This window comes from Pleurodeles waltl, chromosome 6, assembly GCF_031143425.1.
Source record: "Pleurodeles waltl isolate 20211129_DDA chromosome 6, aPleWal1.hap1.20221129, whole genome shotgun sequence".
NCBI lineage: Eukaryota > Metazoa > Chordata > Amphibia > Caudata > Salamandridae > Pleurodeles > Pleurodeles waltl.
In genome coordinates this window covers 1,648,973,229-1,648,993,291 of record NC_090445.1, presented here as the reverse complement: position 1 = coordinate 1,648,993,291, position 20,063 = coordinate 1,648,973,229, and the positions used below count along the sequence as shown (strand labels likewise).

Genomic DNA, 20,063 nt, shown 5'->3' with positions numbered 1-20,063 from the left:
CCTGTGCCATGGACAAGTATTTTAATAAATGCCACACCCCTGATGTCTTGTTTATTGCTTTATGGAAAACTAACAATTATTTTTTTTTAAAAACCCTACTGAGAACATTTTGTAGCAATAAAGAACCAAGCTGCACAATAAATACATATTTTCCTAGAGAGTAGCAATTAGAGAGCAGGGATTGGGAAGGGATAGAACTGACAGACAATGACGTTGTTATAACTCACTATGGCTATTACAGATCAGTTTCCCCAATCTCCAAATCCAATCAACCAACTGACTGTAACTACTGCACAGTATACAAAGATATGCCCTCTTTTCCATAGCAAGGGATTTTGAAGAGCACACGCGATATTGCCTTAACTATAACTGGATTTAAATAGGTGAGACCCCGGCGCCTTATATAGAGCTTTACTTACCAGGAGTGGCTCCTGTGTCGCAGGATCAGTATCAGAAAGTAGGGGCTGTAGTTTGGTCCACTTGTAGTTGGTAAAGTAGTGCTGCCACTGTCGCTCAGCTTTAGTGCTACTGATTTCTTTGGGGAGGGCTGTAGGTAAAGATAATAGTTCTAGCGTGCAGTTGCTCTCCTGCCTTTGCTCGACAGCCTATACCTGTCCGAAAACAATAGTGATGCTGATTAGACAAAGTAATAGGAATTATGCTGTCCAGTATCGAGCAGAGAGGCATCGCCACTAAGGGTTATCTAAATTTCCCTGAAGCAAATACTCTCTCTAAATCGCTACAGATCGTGTTACTTTCTTTTTTAGCAGATGGGAAAACGAGAGGATATATCTAAAACAATACACATCAGCTGAGTTCTAAATGAGATACTTATTTTATTTAAATCATTCCACTTATAAAATAAATGGGGTCTTAAACATTGTAAGAACGCAACAACGTGGCTTACTGGCTAGATAAAATGCCCATTTGTTACCTTCTGTTCTCCCTACCGGTTATTATGTTGCCTTCAACTGTGTCCATTGGGCAGTAACTGCAACAACTGGGCCATAATTACATTGCACCCCAGTCTAACAATAGTTGGGTAATTTTATTTCACCCTACAGCATTCCAGGACTGGAGTCAGAATAGTAACTACACCAACTCACCGGACTAGTTTGTGTAAAGCTGCACTTACCCAAAATATTATACGAATTCGGTTATAAAAGTGATTTAGCAACACATCTATAGCCTTAAAGTTCACTGCCCGTTGTTCTAGGCCCTTGAGTGCATGAAGGAAACAGGCGTCAACAACCCCTGTCAAGCTCTCCCCACCCCCAATTAAAAACAAAAAACGAGCTCAAGCCAGTCACAGAGACCACCTTGCCGGTCTCAACCCGCACACTGATTCGTGGTGAAGGGCCCTTAAAACACGTGCTAAGCAAAGCTTTAACGCTCATTCAATTCGTAACGGCGCTGTGTGCTATTGGGCTATTTATGCATATAATTGCTGTCAAATAATAGAACAACAAAGCAAAAAAGGGTTTGCCGGAGAATACTACCCTGGTTTGTTTCCCAATACTGCTTTTATGGGTGCAGGAGACTAACAGGTACCAACCCTACCACCAATACGAAAACCGGCAAGCCCCAGTCGTGGGGGATATGCAACATAGTGACACAATCCGGCAGGCCCAACCCCCTTCTCCATAACCTGGTGCACGCTGACGCCGCGAGGCACCTTTCCCGACTGGTAAATTTCACCATAATTCGCAGTAACACAGGCCTGGCGTCAGGCCGGTGCAGGAGAGCGACCGTCCGGGCGGTAAGCCACGCAGGGCAGCCCGCATACACTCACAGGGCGTCGTGGAGAGCCTAGAGCCGAGGAGAGTTCGGCCTGCACGCAAGGAAGCCCTCGACACGGTGTCTCGCGGTAAAGCGGGCCATGAAGCGGGAGGGGACGCCTGAGACCTGACAAGCAACGAGTGCAGACGGTAGCAGGAGATGACGTCCCATGACGTGAATAGAAGCCGCGTGGCTCTGGTCTGGGAACGGCGACCGCTGCGTAGGTGTGTTTATAAAAAAAAGACCGGCTCAGTTTGCTTTTCTTACCTGTCACAGTTGTCCTCCTGCGGGCTTAAGATTTGTCTCCCACCTATAGACAAGTTAGGTTTCAGGCCGGCGGAAATCAACCCAGAACAGTTATTAGTACACAATACCCCCGCAGAAACTTGGTTCCGTCCGCCCGCTTTTGAGAGGCGGAGCCGCGTTGTAAAAGGTCTGAGATTCTAAAGGAGCACAATTTGCTCTGCGCGCGGAGCAGTGATGCGGGTTAGTGCCGTGGGTGCGTCACGGGAGCGCGCCGTTGCCATGGCTGTCGGTTCGAGGCCATGAGGGTGAGTGTTTTATTTATTTTTGTTATTTTATATAGTACGGACATGGCACGAAGGCATCAGCCTTAATATGTCAATAAAAAATATACCTGTACATTAAAGGTGGAGTGAAAGGATGCTCATTCTCTTGATGGAGGTAGAGCTTCTCACACATTCATATCAAAGAAAAGCAGGTGGTACAGTACCCCTTGAGGCTCATCAGAAGATCATGCAAGTTGAGGTTGCTATGTGATTGGAGGGAGCGTGTTAGGCCAGGTCTTATTCAAAGAGAAGAGGTTTGAGGCCTTTCTTGAAGGTGAAGTATGTGGTCAGGTGGAGGGGTTAGCTGGAGGGGGCGTTTCATATTCTTGTGACGCTTTCGGAGCAGGTTAATGTATTGCTTGTGCTTAAATGTGGGGGAGGTGGGCTCAGGAGGAGCAATTGAGCTTTCCTTGAATCTCTGACGGTGCCTGAGCTTTTCAGTTTCTCTGAGAGGTATAAGAGTGACGAGGAATAAAGAGTTTCATGATGGTGCAGGTAGTTTCAAGTTGAGCTCTCGCCTCAGTGGGATGCCATTGAAGGGAGGGCAGTGTGGGTGAAATGTGGTAACGTTTCTTGTGTCCTATTCCGAAACGGGGTGCCCGCCTGAATGAGTGGCTTGCTTGGACCCAGGGAGACTTTGGAAATGCCTGCAAGGTTTGAGTGCAATTCTGTAGTCCAGTCTGGATAGTCCTTATCGCTTGATGAAAAATTGTTGTCCAGAGATTTTCTTTTCATTTTTGATTCGTGTTTTACTGTCATTAGAGAAGTATTTTAGCTTGGGAGAACGTTGTTGTTCCTGGCTGATGTTTTTTTTTCTTTCTTTTCCTGGACAACATTTTTAAAAATGATAGATGTGTTGCAGTGATGATGTAATATTTCAGGAACCATGAAACCTATATACTCCAAAATAACAGCTATAATAGAAAAAGAAGAGGCAATTATAGAAATGAAACAAATAATAATGTTTTTTAACCTTTTTATGTTTACACCAAACAATGTTTATGATTTGACATACATTGAAATACCTGAGTCAGACGTGTACAAATAAATAATGGAAGTTAAGCAAAAGCCAAATAATAACAGAAACCTTATAAGACTCCATCGTTGATTTCATATGCATGTCCGATCTGACAGCTGTGCGCCCCTTACCTCCTCTCACCTCTTCTGCTCTATCTTATTCCCATCTCTTCTTCTGTTTCTTCACTCTCTCTGCCTTGTACTTCCTGTAATGGAGGTTCTGTTTGTTGTTTCTTCTACACATCGGGGGGGGTCGCATTAATCAGTTTTTTGATAATAATCATGCTTTAAGATGTTGATTGCCTCCTCAGCGCAGGATGCGACTACTGGATATAAGCGTTTGATGATTCCCTTTTGTGTATTTGGTTATGATTCATGCTTATGGCCTTCTCGCTGTGTCTGTCTGATGTTCTCCATGTATGCTAAATAAATAAATAAAAAACTTATAAGACACCATGAGTGGCTCATTCTTTTTGTTAGACTGACAAAAACGAAATCTGACATTCTACATTCTCACCAGAAAAAAAAGTAATTTCATTATTATGGATCAATACAGGTTCATCAACGTTGACCATTATTTCTGTAATCTCACTGAGTGTGAACCCGCAGTCAACACTCAAGTGGCTTTAAAAATTAATTTGCTTTTTCGAAGAGTGCAAAACTTAACTGAAGGCTGGCGGTTATGTTGCTGCTGGGATCTCATTGTACATTTATGTTTTCAAATGTATGCGTGCATGCAGTTTGGGTGGGCATACAAATCTGCTGCAAATACATTAACCTCACTGTTTAGATCAGCTAGTCAGCTGAAAACTTAATCTTGGAAGAAACTAGCTGCAGATAAAAACATGTTTTCCCATTGAGACTCACATACTCTGTACTTTGTTCTTTCGTCAATCTCTTTGGTCATTGTTCTGGGTAAACCACAGATAAAGATCCTCTGCTTTCTGATCAGTTGTTGGTGGTGGGTGAGCGGGAGCCATTGATTTTCTAAGTGGATGGCACTGGGTTTGGTTGTCATCACTTTCTCAGAAGACTGATTCCTGTTGTGATTCACTAGCTTCAGCTATTTTTTATACTTTTTCCAGGCTTTTTTCTATTGTATTCAACTTGTAGCACTTGTTATTACAATGATAACATTTTGATCCGCTTCACCCATCAGTTTCAATCTTTTGTAAACTTCGTCTTGCCATATTCCTGGAGCATCTTGAACCCTCTTCTGTCCAGCTGCAGTTGTTAGCTTTTCTTTCGGATTAGTTTGGCATATGACACATTTTTCTTTGCTGAAGGAGTCCTCAGATTTTGTAGTTCACACTCTGTCAGGACATAAGGATCCTTTGCTACCACCTGCTTCGCTTCTGTTTACAAATTTGAATCAACGGAAAACCTAAAACAAAAACATTATTAAAATAAATTACAACAATGATGGCTAAAACACAACATTATAGAGTCGCCATTTTGGAAAATGGCGGAAGGTTTGCTCCGAGGAGTTATTTTCTGTCTCTGTAAGACTTCTTGACCCCCAAAACCAAGTTTTAATTCAGTAAGGTTTAAACAGGGTCAGCCGCAGGACCTGACACAGCCCAATCATTTAATCAATTTGTGACAATGAATTTGAGGCATTTGGCTTGACAGACGCTGAATGTAATACTGCGTTTGCACTAAATCTTGAATGGAGTGACATATACCAAAACATGGTTGCTCAAAGCCTACCAGCATGCCTTCCGTGCAACTGTAACAGCAGATGTTTCCCTAAAACAAGCAGAAATACTTATTTATGGACACAAAGTGCATCTGTATGTTCCCTACTCAGTAGACATGCTGTTAAACAAAACTCAAACATGCCAGATTAACACATTGAGTTAGCTTGTTCAGTCCTCATGTTATCATACATCAATGGAACACACTTAATCCAGCAACCCTCTTGCATCTTCCCCAGATTGATACTGACACGTCCCATGATTGTGTACTTATCACAGAAGAACAAACCAAAGGGAGAATAGATTTACAGGAAACACTAATGGAAGAAAGAATGGTGACTTAGGGGTTGATGGCTCTTTCTTTAAGCTCAAGGATGGGACAACCACTGCAGCCTATGCTGTTATCACATTGCATAACAACATCAAAACTGTAGACCATGGGTACTTGCAAAGGTTTTCAGAGGAGCCACAAAGTATGGTCTATGAAGAGGCTGAGGGCAACACGGATGGCAGTAAGGTGTAGGTCGCTTGTGAGGAAGGTATGCAAGGTGGATGTAGAGGAAGCAAAGCATCTACTTTTAGTTGCTAAATTGCACAATGTTAAATCAGAAAACCTTGGATCAATCCTGGCTTCCCCACTTGACCAACTTGTGTGATCGTAGGCAACTGTATTTTTCACTTTACCTTCTTTTTCTTCACTATCACAAATAAGAGAACTTCAAAATACATGAGTTCTAGATGTGTGCAGTGCAAAACCTTCCCTTGTGTTTGATTTAATAAATTATAATGTCCATGTTTTAATAGCAACCCAGGCCACCCAGAGGATGCGCATGGCAACTGACCTGCCTCTTAGTTCACTACTGGCTTTTTTGTCTGGAAGGATGGAAGCAATAATGTTTCTAAATATTGTTTGAAAACTATCATGTAAAAAAATCTCTCTTAATGCAGTAATATGATCTGATTTACTAAGGTGAACGCTTCTTTCTACATGTTAATGAAATACACTTTTGGTAATTTTTACGAGACAATCTAATTTTTATATGTTTGTTCTAAGATGTCTTAAGAATGAAGGAGTTTCTAAAGTCAAGCAGTTCTAGACACCCTAGTTATTCTTCTTTATTTAACTTCAGGTAACATGTAAATAAATACTTGCCCGTTCATTTAACATCTTTCTGAATGCTAGTGGTCAATAAAGTAAACACCAACACAGCACAGCTTTTGACCAGGGGGCTGCATATAAAGGTCAGCCCTTACTTTGAGTATCACTGTTGTAGCTTATTTGAATTATCAGCACAAGCAGTCGAATTAATAGCATTAAGAAGAGCCTGTGAGCTCAGCCCCGAATTAATTGTGAACATATATACGGGTATCCATTGTCAGCTATAATGTGCAAAGAAAAGAAAATAACAGGTTATGTGGTTAAGGGAAATGCTTTTGCTGATGAAACAGCCAGACAAATAGCACATCATTAACAAATGTTTCTCATTGAATGTTCATTGAAGAGAAAGTGCACTTAAGTGATAAGGCCAAAGCAGATTTGCAAAAACGAGCAACTAAAGAAGAGATACAAAATGGCAACAATATGGTACTCTGCTGAATGGCTGTTGGAAGCATTGATTCATGCCACCTGACAAATGGTTATATTCTATGACATTGATGTGGTATGGCCCTTCCTATTTGCAAACAGATGGCATGAAACGGTTTGCAAAAACATTAATATATGGAAATATGCGGACAAAAAATGTAAAAACTGCATGGTATGCACATAGGTAAAGGAATTCCTGCACCTACAGAGCATTTTGCACCTGATGAGGCACCCTTTGAACCTTTGTAAATGGACTTAATTGAGTTGCCTCCTACGAATAGGTATGAGTGAAAGATGCCTATCTATGGACGCTGAAGGGGTCTGGTGCATGGCTGATGGGCAGAAAAAACTTTCAGAAATCAAATTGGTTGCAACCACGCTGGAAGGGTCCAGTACATTTTCTATTGGCAATGCAAAGAGGCCTGAAGTATACAGGATTAAATAATTGGATTCTTCTTTCAAATGCAAAAAGAGATACCTTGCCATAGGCTGTAGCACATAGGATTGCCCAAAAACTGTCTCGCCTCATCCCATCAAGGTTGCTGGCCCTCGATGCACCCTACGCTTACGACCTACAGTAAGTCCATTTTCTTGACCCAATCAACGATAGTTTTCTATCGGACCCAGAGCCGCAAAGTACTAGTGACCTCTCACTGCCTAAGTGATGGTGAAAAAGAAGGAACAAAAGGGCACAACTGCTCAGGAGGAACAATTAAGATGGAAAGGAACCATACTTTACAATATTACTGGATTTAAACAACACCACGCTTACAGAAGATCTGCATGACAACCATTCCAACGAGTACCATGAAAACATCGCCATACAAATGATGAATGCCTATCACAAGGAATTAAATGCCTCACATTGTTGAATTTGTCTAAACGTTTCTTCTGTATCACAATACTGGATGCCCTTTTTGCCTTTGAGTTTGACGCTTAATCATTTTTGTTATATTATGTTTAAGCAGTGATCACGTGGTTTGGTGGCCAGAAGGATATTGGTGTCAAACACAAATACATAAATGAAACAGTGATACCATTGGGTTGTTCAGTCAGAGGGCACGTTCACCCTACAAGGAAGCCTTCAATGATAGTGTCATAAAAAATGATTTAAATAATTTGTCCTTGGGATGATATTTCTTCAATATTTGGAGCCTCAGGTTGAAATATATTAAAGGTAATAATAGTTATAGTTGTTGCAATATTAGCTGTTTGTTAGTGTGTAAATAAGGTTACTGTTTGCAGTCAGGCATGTACAAAATTTTGCATTCAGCCACCAAGTAATGTTCACTTTCAAGTGTCATGATATCGCGGGAAGAAGTAGCTACACTAATAAAAAGAAATATTAAATAGCAAAATTACAACAACATGTAGAACAGTTGGCCGAAGGGCGGTTTGTTGGAGCATAAACTTGATATTGATCAACTATTCTCCATGTTGTTTCACTGAGATTTCATGAACCCTGCGGTTGTACAAACCTTGGCTTTTGCCAAGGAGGGTAAAAGTCCATGATCTATTTATTCTTGTCCGCTTCCTCCTTGTTTTCAAGAATTGAAGGATAAGGTAGGTAAGAAGTAGATAATAAAGGACGACAAACAGCAGATGTTTAAACATCACCTGTCCTCAGCACTGTGAATGTATCTATGCTTTGATAATATTCCTCTTAGTATTTGGCTTCAGCTAAATCTCCATTATTTATTTGTGCTCACATGTCTGACTCAGCTATTTCAATGTATGTCTATGAAGTTCAGATAGTATATAAACATTGTGCCAGCTGCATCTGGTGGAGTACATTTGAACGCAAACAGCCTCGTGTCTATGTAAGCTTAATCTTAAATAAATATTCCTCCAGAAGTGGGTTTCATTGCTTTCGGTCATTAACAGACATGTGTACCTGATTTGTGTGTTTACGGGGTGTGTCAAACAAAGCCTGGTGGTTGACTGTGTCAAACAGAGGACAGGTTGAGGAGCACAAGTAGAGAGGAGTCACCAGTGTCGAGGATGCAGAGGGCATTGTCCCCAGTCTGCAGAATTGCAGTCTCTGTGCTGTGTCCGTGACAGAATTCAGAGACTCACGGAGGTTATTGTCAAGGATGTGGAAAGATAATTGGGAGGAAGTCCAGAAATTATATTTTTTAGAAGACGAGAAATTTGACCCTTTATTAGATCATCAGAAAACGAGCCCTGGTCCAGGAACTAGTTAACCAGGGTTGTCTAAAAGGCAGGAAGCAGTTTAGCTAGGGATTTGCTGATGGAGCCTAGAATACCATCCCAAAGATGGTTTCACCTTGGATAGAGTTAGTAGTGGATCTGCCTCTGAGATTGGGAAGAAAGAGGACCATTGCTACAGTGGCTTGCAAGTCTGTTTCTCCTCGCTTATTTTGTCACATTTGACAGGAAGGGAGATGTCAATGTCTTCAGATTTTTGTTGACGAACTCTGCAAAGGTATCGCATAGAATCTTAGATGCCTTAAAAGTGTGGGGGGGGGTGATGGAGGAATGGTTGTTGGCTTGATTAATTACTTCAGATCATTGTTTTTTTGTCTGTTCTTGGACAGATCCAGGAGGGATCTGATATTTGATGCCTTGGCTTTAAAGATATGCCTTTGTAGTTTTGTTTCGCAGCACAAAGCTTTGATAGATTTAATGGTGAAGGTACCAATCAATAGTCTTTCTCCATTTTTCTGACATTTTTTCTTTCTTCATAGAGGGCTTTGAAGTATCGGGGACAGGAAGGTTTGGGTGTACTGTATTTGCTCTAAACTGGTGTGAATTTCCCGATCAAAGAGTCCATGCATGAGCTGAAATTGTCTGTGGGCCTAGTTGATGTCGAGTTGGGGAACTGTGAAGGAGAGGTTTGAAAGAGCAAGGTTAGGCATGGTTTCAGTATCAATCTTACTGGTGTCTCTGAATCTGATTTTATTTTTCTTTGGTTGTTCAATGGTTTTCTTGTTTGAGAAAAACTGTGACAGGAGTCTTCAGTTGGTCAGACCAGTCAACCAGAAGGGGTTACTGGTAGATAAGTGAGCTGTTCCTGGAGATGATTACAGGGCTCGAAAAATCTACTCTATTGTATGACGGAAAGCTATTTTTAGATCTTACTCTCCCCTGCTGGTGAGTGAACAAGTGTTCTATTCAGTCAGAAAATGAATTAGCAATTAGGATGCCTTTAAATCTTATTCTTGTCACATTTGCTCTGTGTTCAGAGAAAGAGGTAAAAAATCAGTTTGTCTTCTTACAGTGCAAATACTATTCCTTGTGCTTCCATAGCTCAGGAGTTTGTAAGGTGACCTGTCTTGACCAGTGTGAAATTAAAGGCTATTCTGTCAGGTTTTTCCTAACGCACTACAGTTATATAACTTAGTCAACTTTAGAAACATTTCAAAATACATTTCAGAAGCTGTGGAACACCATTTATTTCGTACTTCTGTGTGATGAAAAAAATATTTTAATAGGATGGAAAAAGAAGTCAGGCCACTTTACTTGGTGATTTGAAAATGATACATATGTTTTCTGAAACCCACTTTTCACAAATTGTTGTAAATAGCACTATATCGTTTTATCAATAAAGCTGCACATTAGTGGGAAGGCTTTTGAACATTTCTTGGTAATTTACTGTCTTTAAATGACGGTGCGCCACCACATCATGCTTTAGTAATATACTTATTACAAGTGAGTGTTTAAACATAAACTGAGAAACACTCCTACCCTGATGGCAAAGCTATTAGTAAACTAATAGGCAAGTCATGCATGGATCATGTGTACCCTAAATGTGGGCTAGATTTGTTAAACATGGAGCAAATGTTTAGTGTATTTAATCAAACAAAAGAGGATTTTTTTTACAGCAGAAATGCTGAACTCACATGGTGGAAGGTGCACTCGTGAGAATGAAGAAAAAGGCGAATGTAAAGTACTATATTTGCCTAGGAACACACGGTTTGAGACCTGTTTCCAGGTCAAGTATATTACAGTTAGGTCAAGAAGATTATTCAAGCTACTCGACCTGCGGGGCTAATAAAAAGTTTTATGATTTTTCGAGGCCTGGATCAGATTAAGAGTGGTGTTTTTGCAGTGTATGGGTTTCTGGAAATGTTGATGGAGGTTATTGGCTTCTAACAAAGCAGCCAAGCCATCCAGTGGTTTATTTCCTTCAGAACCACAGTGTGGGTTGAACTCGCAAGAAAATGTCTGAGATGATTAATTGTGCTGTGATGAATTCAATGCGTTCTTCGATTAAGTCATTGTTTTTACGGGGGGAGGGGTGGTGAATGGGGAATGGTAATAGATCACAATTAACTTGAGGTTAGAAGTAGCTTTAAAGATGATTTCCAGTGATAAATACTCAAAGGATTGATAGCAGGTATTGGGGAGTAGCCTACAGTTCAGAGAGTTTCTGTATATGAACGCTGGCCCCTTCTTGTTTGCCTTTCTGGTTGCTTCTCAAAATGGAGTAATGGGAGGCAGCTGAGTGGAAAAATACTACTTGTAATATGGTCCACCCAAGTTTCAATGAGTACCAGGATATCAGTGTTGTGGCAGAACTCAAGGCAGTGTTTGACAGCAGAGTGGCAGTTGTGCAGCATGCAAGTAAAGGAGGAACTGGGGAATATTTGCTCAGTTTGACCGAGAGGAAGAGTGGTAGTATGGCTCAGATTAGATGGGCATGAGGAATGGATCTCGCCATTAGTTCGAGATACTCGTGGGACTAGACAGGCAGTTTTCGGTTTCGCTTGGATCTGAGTGTTGGAGGCTTTGGTGTTTTCATAGTTTTTTACAAGGTTGTGTGTTTCAATCTCTGAGTGGAAGGTAAGTCTGTTTGGGCCTGGGGATTGATAGTCCCTAGGAATCATGTTTGGAAAGGAATTATTGAATTGCACCTGCTGTGCTGTGTAGTGAATCCTAGTTTGTTTTAATGGGATAACAGGAGTTAGCATAGCCTATGGCTTGCAGACTTGTGCCCCTGTCACCTAGTGACTTTTAACCTACTTAACTTGCTCTGTCTTAGTCCATTTATTTAATTAATCCTTCTAAGATGGCTGCCATGTTTATAGTTAGGCTGTTTGTTTAAGTTTATGTTATCAGTGCCACCGCGCTAAGGCATCAAATCAAGCGACAAAGACAAACAAATTGTAGGTGTTCACATTAGGTACTTTCCCTCTTCATGCTTTTGAGGGAATTGTTTATATTAATTACCGTCCCAAGCATGCTGTGTTATCTGCTGTTTTGGAACAACCTATGTCAGGGGTCCAAGTAGATTTGTATAAATACACCTCACTTAGACAGATAATCAGAAGAATTACGACCAGATACCATTGCTGCTATCGATGCTGCACGTCGTCTTGCCGCTGACCCGGACTTCGTGTTCCTACGGAGTCTAAGCTAGAGATCTCATTCCAAGGTAACAAGGGTTGGGGGCTCTTCTCAGGGACATGGCATGAGCAGATTACGTTTAACATACCCAGCTCTCCTTTAGGTGGAAAGTTAAGTCTATCAGAGTAGGGTAATAAGACATATTATGCACTCTGTCTTTCCATGTTACTGCAAGATGGTGGGGGTCTTTATAATCATGACTCTTGTCTTTACCATTCTGACTCTTGCACTGTTCATTATCCTAATCATTGCAGCCCATACAATTTATCGCAGATTGTGTTGAATAAAAACTATTGAAACCTTACTGCATTTTCGTTATTGCCTGTGTTTGGTTGAGACATGATGTATCTGTGAGAAAGTGGTAATCTCCGTTTAACCACGACACTCCCTGAGATGTCTTACTCTTGAGTCCATGTGTAAAGGCTGCCACAAATCAACTTTAACTGTTTGGGGTTTTGGTGAGGTACTGCTAGTGAGCCAGAAGGGTTAGGACTACAGTTGTGACTTGTTTTAGGATAGGCATAGTCACCTACAAACATAAGTACTGTCATCCTTAAACCAGCAGTCTTGCCTAGAGCAAGAGTCCAACTACGACAGCTGGGTAGCATTTTTGGAAGGTAAGTGAGTTGCTGAGATTAACGAACGCCTGGGTGGGCTGTTTATTTTCTTCGTGAGATAAGATATAGAGGACAGGAGTGCTGAGAACCAGGAGGAAGTGGTGTACAGGGGAGAGCTGAGGTTTATTTTATTCTTTCATGGTAGGCGTTGGGATGTGCTCGTGGTTCCAAGGAATCGATGCGGGTGCAGTGGGCAAAAGTGGAGATTTAAGGTGAGATAATTTCAGAAGTTGATTGCTCCTGTTGGATGTGACAGTGAGGAAGGTAGACGTTAATGACATGGAGAGGAGTTGTCGTGCAAATTGTGGGAGATTTGGATACTGATTTGAAGGTTGGTTCTTGCACAACAGGTGGGAGGTTATGTGCACTCTTGTCTACAGTAATTGGTGTAGTTGTCTGGGTACTGCTGGGGTGCTTGGCATGTGGATGAGTAAGGCCAGGGAGTAGTTATATGAGGGGGGGAAAAGGAATTGTGGGAGATGTTGGAGTTAGATGAAGTTTTGTTAAGTGTTGGAGTCAGTGGTGCGAAGCATTGAGTGTTAGGTGGAGTTGAGGGAGGGGGAGTAGGGTAAGAGGGTGAGAGACCAGATGGATTGGGATGTGAGTAAGCTGTAGAGGAAGTGTGAGAGTTAGAAAGATATTGTCAACCAAGGCCAGGATACTGTCGTCAGGCTTGGAACATGATTTTCCACTTATCAAAGATAGATATTGTGAGGTTAACCGGGTAGACCTAGGGCAGAAGTAATTTTGATTTTTCATCCAAAGGCCATGTTGGACAGTGAGGCTCCAAACTTACTTTGTAAAAAGATGTAGCATAGGTCAGTGGTGTGTGTGAAGAGGAGGAGGTCTGTTTTAAGACCTCCTTCCGTCATGCAGTGGTATTTTTTTGCAAAACGGAATTCAGGGAAATCTCTCAAGATTTTGTGTTTCACATTTTTTTCCGAGGTTTGGAGGGCATGTAATCTTGAAAGCATAGCGTTGACACCTGGTTTAGAAAAGCGGTTTGAGATTGATGCGGTGTCAGGCAGCATCATTGCCATGATTATGTGAAGTGTGGGTCAGGAGAGAAGGGAAAAGGAACTAGTCAAGAAAACACTTTAGAATGGTATCTACAGTTGCCTTTGGAGAATGGTAAAATGAGAATAGAAGGCTGTAATTTGTTTTGGGGGAAAAGAGCAAGTCGAGGCAAGAGGGATGCCAAGGGGTAGGGTTCTAAGGGTAGATTCAATATATAGATGACCAACCTAATTGTTAATGCTCTTGCTGTGAAAGCTGTATTGGCAACTATAATGTGGTGAGAATAGCTTTTTCTGTTGAAGAACTCTATCTATTCTAAGTGTTAACTTGGGGCAGATAATCTCAAGTTGTTTTGTATCTGGTATTGTTTAATGACTCTATCAAGTCAAAAAGGGGACACATACATTTTCAGATAGTTGAGCACATTGTTTTAGAATATATGTATCCCAGACGTGGCCCTCAACCTAAGAGGTAAGAATTTAAATTGAATGTGCTCACAGTTGAGTTACAGAGTCAGAGGGTTGTAAATATGACCAGGAGAGCTATCCCTTGCTTTTTTAGTGAATATGACACTGTATATTTTCTTCTGTTAGCTTATTGATCCCTATATGATGAAAGCGATATCTTAAAAATCAAGGAAGACTAAGGGCCAGATGTAGCATTATCCGAATTTGCGATTCAGAAATTGCGAGTCGGTGCAACTCGCAATTTCCAAATCGCAAATTCGGATGCAGAACGGTGTCTCAGACACCGCCTTTGAGTCGCAATGGGGTCGCAAAGACCCACCTCATTAATATTAATGAGGTGGGTCGCATTTTGCGACCCCATAGTGAGTCCCTGCACTCACAGGGATGGTGGCCTGCTGAAGACAGCAGACCTCCATGTCTGTGACTGCTTTTTAAATAAAGCAGTTTTTTATTTTTTTATTTTGTAGACCGTTTTCCTTAAAGGGAAAACGAGTTGCAAATTAAAAAAAAAATAGCGAAACCATTTGGTTTCGGTTTTTCAGTGTAGGCAGTGGTCCATTGGTCCATTGGACCACTGCCTGCTCTGAAAAAACCTTTTTGGCAACATTCACAAAGGGGAAGGGGTCCCATGGGGACCCCTTCCCTTTTGCGAATGGGTTACCAACGGTGTGACACTGGTGGTAACTGCGAATTGCTTTGCGACCGCATTCTCGGTCACAAAGCAATTTTGCATAGGGATGCGAGTCGCAAATAGGAAGGGGACACCCCTTCTTATTTGCAAGTCGCATTCACAATTTGCGAGTCGGTACCGACTCGCAAATTGTGAATTCGCATCGCATTTTGCATGGCACAAACTGCTATTTTCGCAGTTTGCACCATGCAAAATGCTTGCTACATCTGGCCATAAGTTCCCTGGTATAGGGAGAGTGCTTGGTGATTTTAATGATATGATAAGACAGAAGTAACACATCTGGTAAGGTTTTAAGAATAATAGGAGATTTAAAAATTAGGAGGATTAGAAAACAAGCATTTGTGATGCAATAGGTCGCACATTTACTTGAGTTGGAGCTATTGGCATTGTAAGTTTATAAGTGCACTTATTTTGCCACATTAATTGGTCAACCCTGTGGCATATTTTGGTCCTTTCTGCCACATAATTCCAGTGGCTCTGCATGTAACTAAAAGGCTAGTAAGCATAATGGAATATTTTTTCAAAGAAGGCTCTTAAAAACCAAACTACTCCCAGGTGCAAAACAAAAGTTCCAGCCACAAAAGAGCTTACAAATACACTGACCGGTGAGATGGGTTATTATTTTGGGATCCCACTAACCTAGTCTGGGGACCGAGAGATGATCTAGACGGAAGTGCACGTTGTGGTGAACACGTTTTGAAGGTGGTCCCATTGTCCTAGGACCACCGCAGATGAGTTTGAGCAAACATTTTTCGTAAAAGGAATGCCCTGCAAAGCATTATGGGGAAACTTTGCGAGTGCCGCAAATATTGTAGTACATTGACTGTAATGCTCAGAACAGTCCCTAGAGGACACCACAATAAAAATAGCATTTCTGAGAAATATGGGCTCTCATTATGAGTCTGGTGGTCAGTGTACCGTCGCGGTGGAGTTGGCCACACCGCCGTGGGCCTGGTGGCGAAGACTGCCCCATTACAAGTCCCGGAAAGGTACCTGCAGAACACAAGCAAGTTACCGTCCGGGCCGCCACAGCAGAAGTGCTGGCACGCCAGGCAGCAGCCATCTCCAGCCTGGCGGTCAGGCCGTATCCCACGACCATATTCCGAGGTTGCACACCACCAGGATTTCCAGGGCAGAACCACCGCCAACAAAATTCTGGCAGAAACCAACAAGATAAAGGCAACACCCACCTTCAGGCACACAGGCACGTCCGTAGGCGCCATGGCACCTGAAATGGAACTCCTTCCAATCCTCTACCTGTCCCTGCAACTCCCAGGCCAGCATCGGCGACCTCAACACCAACCATAAGTACACCAGCCTAGCACACACAGGAGGGAACGGCGTTAATACACACACACACATTATATATATATATATGGACTAGGTAGGTAATGACACCAACGGTGTAGTGCTGCATGATAACCATATTTAAAAAATTTGATAAAACGTTATGTACATACAGGTCAAAGGGCCAGTCCAAAAACCATGGTGCCCCGAGCAAACTGGGCACAAGATGATAAGCCAGCTTGACTCCTGACTGCAAAGTGCAGACCTCCACAGGGCAGGGGCATCAATGAGGAATGCAGGCACCTGAGGGGTGAGGGAGGAATGAGGGGGAGGGTGTTCTTGAGTTTGGGGGGGGAGGGGCCCATCCACCTGGGCCCAGTTGGGGCCCCTTAGGGGTGCCCCTTAGATGGGGGGGTCCCTGAGCTTGCCCCTGGATGGTGGTTGCTTAGCAAGGGGCTATGGTTTGGGCTTGCCCTTGGATGGTGGGGGCTTAGCAAGGGGGGGTGGGCATGGGCTTGGAGGTGGAAGGGGTGGGGTTGGCCTGGGAAGAGGAGGGAGTGGGCTTGGGTTTGGCAGCAGGAGCAGTGGACGTCCCAGGGGCGGAAGTGGCAGATGGCGGAGGGGCAGGGGCAGTGGAAGACTGGGATGTGGAAGGCTGGGCCAGAGGAAGGGTAGCAGGGCACTTGGGAGGGAGGGGGGCAAGGACTGGGTCAGTGGAGGGGGACAGGGACTGCGTCATTGGTGGGGAACAGTAAAGACTCGTGCAGGAAATGTTTTTTGGGAACATATGGGAGGTCACTGGAAAGATGTTTGGGAGTGGCTATGGTTATAAGGTGTGTATGTGGGTGCGCCTTGTGTGCAGGTGCGTGGGTGGATGAAATGTATGTGCTGGGGGACTGTTGGGTGGGTGAGTGTGTGCGTTTTAGATGTACTGGGAGGAGGTGGGGAGGAGATGCAAGGAGATCGCAGGGGAATGTGTGAGTGTATGTTGGGGTGGTGCCTGCAGGTAGGCTGGATGTGCTGCATGTGGGTGTGTTGATAGTTGTGGTGTCTGTGTCAGTGCTGTATGGGGAACAGTGATTGATGTGATGCTGACTGCAGGTGTGAGTGTAGTGTCGACTGTGAGAGGGGGTAGGTGGTTGGGGAGTCGGTTCAGGGTGTGGATGTTGACATGTCTGCCTGGGTGTGTTGAGTGTGTGCATGGTGGTGGTGGCATCTGTGGTGCCTATGTTTGTCCTTGCGTACCGTTGATGTGGATGCATGTGGGTCAGTAGGTGTGCTTTGGATGGGTAAGGGGAGAGGGATGTGGGATTGGGAACGGGTAGCTGGAGGGGGGATGTAAGAAGGGACACTGGCTGCTGTCAACAAGGAGGCCAGAGCCAGAAACAATATCTGTAGGCCAGACAAGGCACTGTGAATGCCTTCCAGGAACGCATTAGTCCATTGCATCGGGAAGCCAGTCCCTGGATGGCATTCACAATAGTTGTCTGCCCCACAGAGATGGACTTCAGGAGGTCAATAGCCTCCTCATTGAGGGCAGTAGTGATGACTAAAGCAGGGGCAAAGGTGCCTGCGGTGAAGGAGATGCCCACCCACTAGGGCAGTGGTCTCCAAACGTTTTAATGCCGCACCCCCCCTCCCCCCGTTTGAAAAATAAAAATCATTGGGCCCCCCTCAGAATTTGTCACTATTGTTTTATAAAGATGGCAATGTTTAAATAGGTCTAGACCTATTTAAACATTGCAGTTAAGCACTGTTACCGTTATAAAAATGCAATAACATGCTTCTGCTTTAAACAAAGGCATGTTATCTATATAATGCTTCTTTTGGCCAGTGTCTGACGCTGTCCCTCCCCACTCCCCCAGATAACTTGAGGCCCCCCTAGTTTGAAGACCTCTGCACTAGGGTGAGCCGGCACGGGCAAGTGGGTGGGGACCTCCAGGGAGGGCAGTGCTGGTGTTGGGGGTGGCGGACAAGTTGGTGCTGGACATGGGTCCACCACTGCCAGGGAGCCGCCATCGGAGGAGGAATCAGACGATGTAGTGGTTGATCTGGTCTCTCCAGTGGCACACCCCTTGCCCTCCATCCCACTGGTCCCCTTGGCTCTGCTGGTGTCGGCCTCCTGGGTCCCGTGAGCAGGAGTTTCCCCACTCGCCGGTGCCCCTTCTCATTCGCCAGATGATGCTGATGCATACAAAGACAGAGGAGGACAGGGAGGGGGAGAGAGAGACAGGGTGCAGTCAGTCAATTCCAGCACAAGTCACACCGGGTAGTACATCTGCATTTAATGCCATGCCAGGATACATTTTGCCAACCCTGAACACCCTACTACTTGGTGACAACACGGGGGTCAGAGCAACAATGCATATGTCAACTGCTGATGGACTAACTGAGGTATATCTCAACATAAGGAGTGTCATACCCGCCACACCTGTCCAGTACTTGCCCACCACCCATGGCTGTTGTGACACGCATGCAAAAGACTGGACACCCAAGAGGATCCAGCACGACTAGTTGGATGACCCCTTTGGCTAATGTCAAGAAGCACTGTCACCACTTGGTGCACCCACCCCACCATACATGCAGTGCCTGCCAGCTGATTGAGGTCATGGATACACACCTGGCACAGTGGTTGGCCAGGACCAATCACAATGCCCTGACACCCCAGCTCTGAAGATCCAGTTGCCATGTGCTGGGAGACAGATCTAGCAAGTAGGTAGCCAGACAGTACTACATTGAGGAGTCTGCCCCGCTGCCACTGACTGCATGGCATTACTCACAACTGTGATTTCAATCCTGCCCAGATGGACACAACCTATAGTGGAGATCAGTGTACCAAGCATCCACGCTACAGCTACCCAAACGTGCCCACCCAGAGCCACCATGTCAACACATGTCACAAGTGAGAGTGAGTACTCACCCCCGTGTGGCTGCTGTGCTGCCCTGAAGCGCCCATCCACCTCAGGGTAGGGCTACTGCAAATATGCAGGCCATGGGGGGGGAAGGGTCTGACGGGCACCTCTCTCTTGTTCGGTGCTCCTCCAGGCATGGGCCCCCAGGGTCCGCACTTGCTTGGCAATGGCATGCCAAATCACCTTCTTTTGATGGGCGCTGACCTGCATGGGTGACACAGACAGACGAACACAGTCATGTCGGATGGTATACCTGGGACAGTAGTGGACCTTACGCATTACACATCCATGCCCACATGTCGTTAGGCAACCTAGCCCTCGGCCCCTCACCCATGTGCATGCTCCATTCACACTGCCACCTACCAAGGCCCCCCCATCCCCGTGCGCGCAACTCACATAGAGAACAATGACAAGGGCCTCACCTGCTGCTCTGGTGATTGAAACAACTGTCCATACAGGGGCATGACCCCGTTCGCGCACCAGCTATTCCTGACTGAATGCTGGGGCACTGTCTCCTGCAGGACGCGTCATCTTGGCTACCAGAGTCCGTACACAGCAGCACACACAGTGGAGGTCTTCAGTGCACGAGGTTCAGGAGTCAAGTGAGCATGAGCACATGAAATGGCGGACGCGGCCGAAGTGGACATCACAGACACCGCTGGCAGCGAAAACCATTGGCTCCTGCCTCCCATCAGCAACAGTGTGAACCAATAGTGAGTTGCACGGCGGTCGTGACCGCCTACTGCCATGACACGTTACGCCGGCGGGATGATCTCACTTCCACCTGTCCCATGCATGCAGACAGGTAGCAACCATTTTCCAACTACAATGTGTGAAATTTAGTGTGTCATACGTCTATGCTGCACGACCTGTTACCACCTCTCTCCCGTTCCCAGGTACTATGCACGGTTGAGGATGAGGAATGCACCAGTGTACAGGCCCCTAGTCGACCTTGTTACCCTGGAGGAGCGTCACATTATCCAAACCTATCGCCTGAACTGTGTGACCATAATGGAACTAGTGGCCCAGTTGGAGTCAGATCTGTTGCCTGCCAG

At 44.4% G+C, this 20,063-nt stretch overlaps 1 protein-coding gene across 2 annotated transcripts in view; it reads right to left on the bottom strand.

Moving 5' to 3' along the window:
- WDR5 (WD repeat domain 5) overlaps window positions 1–2,276 on the bottom strand; it is a 148,118-nt gene extending 145,842 nt beyond the window's left edge. Inside the window, exons 1-2 of one of the 2 annotated variants that reach the window (XM_069241570.1) lie at window positions 2,047–2,276; window positions 420–611 (exon numbers count right to left, since the gene is read on the bottom strand). The gene's annotated coding sequence lies outside the window, so the exon portion shown is untranslated. Of the gene's footprint in view, window positions 1–419; window positions 612–1,792; window positions 1,941–2,046 lie in introns of those variants that run through there. The other variant, XM_069241569.1, reaches the window with a different exon arrangement.
- Window positions 2,277–20,063: the final 17,787 nt, after the last annotated feature.